The sequence below is a fragment of the Tiliqua scincoides genome, chromosome 8, assembly GCF_035046505.1.
Source record: "Tiliqua scincoides isolate rTilSci1 chromosome 8, rTilSci1.hap2, whole genome shotgun sequence".
In the NCBI taxonomy this organism is placed as follows: domain Eukaryota; kingdom Metazoa; phylum Chordata; class Lepidosauria; order Squamata; family Scincidae; genus Tiliqua; species Tiliqua scincoides.
The window spans coordinates 21,705,161-21,708,678 of NC_089828.1; the positions used below are offsets into that span (position 1 = coordinate 21,705,161).

At 46.3% G+C, this 3,518-nt stretch overlaps 1 pseudogene; it reads left to right on the forward strand.

Moving 5' to 3' along the window:
• The first annotated feature begins 1,069 nt into the window (after window positions 1–1,069).
• LOC136659810 (5S ribosomal RNA) lies at window positions 1,070–1,193 on the forward strand (annotated as a pseudogene).
• The last annotated feature ends 2,325 nt before the right edge of the window (window positions 1,194–3,518 follow it).

Genomic DNA, 3,518 nt, shown 5'->3' on the forward strand with positions numbered 1-3,518 from the left:
AATTAAGAAAGCATTCAGAAACTTTGAATTGGACCCAGAAGTGAATACATAGCCTATGCAGATGTCTTACAACCAGAATATTGTGGCTGGGCAGCCCATCCCTGTCAATCAATCGTCAACAACATTCTATATCAGCTGCAGCTCCCCAAGTGTCTTCGAGGATGGGCCCACATACCTTCTCATGGTCTTCCATATACGTGGGTGGCAGCTTAGAAATGTACCTTTTGAACTTGTCCACATTCAAACAGGGGTGAGCTTGCAAGTCAGTCCTTGATCGCCCAAACCCTAAGTAAAAGTCCTAGTCAACATCGCCCTTTCTGTTCAGATTGGCCATGGTCTCCTTCCTCTTTTGGACTTTGTCAATGGTGTATATGGCATCATCTCATTTAGCAGTCCCTAACGTATTGCCAGTGCTCTGCAAAGAGAAGCTGGTTATCTCCCTCTTGTGTCCCTGTGCTAGACACATCCAAGTGCCTCCATGACAATGAAGAGAATCATCCAACAGCCTGCAGAGATGGTTGTCTGTACTCTAGCCTTCGAGACCAATCAATACCCACACAAACCTGAGAAGAATGACAAGGGGAATAAATGGCCCCCAGCTGACATGAAGAGGCACAATTGCTATTGGGGAAAAAGGTATGTCAAGATGTGCCTCTATGGGCCTGCATAATCGGCACTCTGTGGTCCCTGGGCATTTGGCAAGTGCTAAGAACCGTTGCCATGGTGTTGTTTTGTTTGTGCCTTTATCAGCCTCCTGGCTATCATTCTACCTTCACAGCAGAGTTAGGTTTGTTTCTTAGGTGATGTGAATGAACACATTCCGGATTCAGCTTGTAAACCCCTGGTTAGCAGTTAGTGTTATCAGAGGGTCATTATGGCAGAATGAAAGAGCCCCATGCTCTAGTCCCATGCCATCCAGTCCAAATGGCTTGGTTGTCCCAAGCACAAGCAAGTGAAGCACAGCACTCCATCTGCAAGGTTTTTGGCTGAAACAACCTAGAGCCTAGCTTCTGGGAGTCCTTACTGAACCTGCACATATACAGAGCGCTTGAAATAAATACAAGGATTGGCCAAGGGCTACCAACTGTTACCCTGCACATGCCCGATCTTGTCTGATCTCGGAAGCTAAGCAGGGTCAGGCCTGGTTAGTACTTGGATGGGAGACCGCCTGGGAATACTGGATGCTGTAGGCTTATACCATAGTCTTTCAAGACTGAAGGTTGCCAACCATTTAGTCCCTGAGGTCCTGGTGAAAAATGATGGCTGCTGCCAGCACGGCTGCCAAAGAGTGCTCTGAGTCAACTCCATAGCTGCTGATAGGTGGAGCCCCCATGAGAGTTTGGGGGAGGCTCATCTTAACAATGCTGTTGGCTCAGAGCCTTCTAAGCCAACCACACTGGCAGCCACCATCTTCCTTTGCTTATTAAACAATGCCTCCATCATTGCTTTCAATGATGCATCAGCAGGGGCATTGCGATATAGGGGGGAAAGCGGGCAGCTGCCACAGGGGCTCTGCAAAGGCACTTGGCCATGGGACCCCATGAACCCAGCGCCCGCACTGTTCACACACATCGAGAGCTACATTTCTTTAGTGAACATTCTCCCCCTGTGCGCCTTGCCTCCTCTTTTCTTTCCGCTGTTGTCTCCCTGACTGGTTAAATTTAGACTACATACTCATTTGAGCACAGACTTGCTGCCCCCCCCCAGCTTGTACAGGTTGAGTTTCCTGGAGCCAAAAATACCAAATCTGCTCATGCTCCAAAATCTGAAACTTTCTGAGCTCAATTTTCTGCTGGTTCAACGTACCCAAACTTTGTTCCATGCACAAAATTATTAAAAACATATATTAAAGTATATAAAATTATTTTAAAAATTAAAATATTGTATAAAATTAGGTCTCATAAAGCTAAATGGGTCCCAATAGAGCAGGGGTGTCCAAAGTTTTTGGCAGGAGGGCCACATCATCTCTCTGACATTGTGTCGGGGGCCGGGAAAAAAATAATTAATTTACGTTTAAAATTTGAATAAATTTACATAAGTTTTCATAAACGAATATATTAAAGATGAACTTATATGAATGAATGAAGGTCTTGCAATAGCTCAAGGCCTATAAAAGGCCTTGCACAAAGCAAGGCCGGCCTTTCCTTTGCTGCCTCTGCTGCATCACAGACGTGGAACAGCAAGCAGTGGAGGAAGCCCTCATCCCACAGCTCACATGAGAGGCAAGTCGCTCTCATGCTGAGAGCAGTTGTGTCAGGCCAGTGCAGGCTCCAACAAATTTCCGGAGGGCCAGAGGCTCACTGGAGACTGGGGGCTCCCTGAGGGCCGCATTGAGAGGCCTTGAGGGCCAGGGTTTGGGCACCCCTGCGATAGAGTGTCATTTTAAAAAGTGGGTTCCAGTGCTAAAAACATCTGAGAACCACAGGTATAGATGAAGCCCTTGGTACTGCCACTGCTCCCACTGCCATTTCATGGTAATGTATACTGTGTGAGGATGGTGCATTACTTCTCCTGACAAAGAAGGTTACAACTCCATGTGATGCTCTCCTGCATTTCCAAAACTAGCCCCTCCAGCACAGATGCTTTCCTGCATGTTATTCCCCCCACTGTCCCTTCTCCCTCCTTCAGGGCTCTGAGTAGAGTTCATCCCTAGAATGATTCTGCAGATATAAAAGAACTGTATCAAAGCCGGAATTGTTCTCCCCGCTGTTTACTCAGCTTACCCTACTGTGTGCTTTCTTCCTTCCCTTTCCTCCACAGCCGGTGATGAGATGGAGAGGCCCACGAGTTAATTAAAAAGACATAGTTGCTTGTAAAAGGAGATCGAAGACATTATGCATGAGAACACAGCCAAACCCGGGGCTGGGAAAAGGTATTTTAGCTCATTAACATTCATCGGAGGCGCGTCCTCATTCCATTTTAATTCTCGGCATGCCGAGAGTGATGAAGGGACAACAACCAAGCAGTCTACCTCGCAGAGCCACTCCAGCGAGGCTGTGAAAACAAACTTATGATCGGTGCTAAAATAGCAGCACATGTTCCGCTTTAGCACTGTAGAGCAGGAGGAGTTTCCAACTATAGAGAAAGCAGGCTATATGGTGGTTCACAGAAGGAAAATATTCCAAGCATCTCTCAAGATAGAGACAGAGTGTGGAATAATTCACTATCATAATTGATATTTTAGGGAAAGAAACTAGCCTGGCCTTCTCTTGGGATTGGAGCCAGACCTGTGATACCAGTGAGAAAGTAACAATTTTGTTTACTTACCTCTTCATCATACCATGACTCTTGGTTGCCTGGCACGATGCAACAGAACCTGAATCAGTGCCACTCTACCCCACAAGCCAACTGAGAATAGAACTGGGCCGTCAGTGAGTGTGTTCTGCCATTCAGTAAAAAAAGCATACTTATTTGACAACAAACAAAAGTGGGTAACTGCCTTTTCTCCTGGATGATACAAAATGGATTCTCCCAGCCATGAAAAATGATGACCCTGGGGTCATTAGATGCCAAAAAAA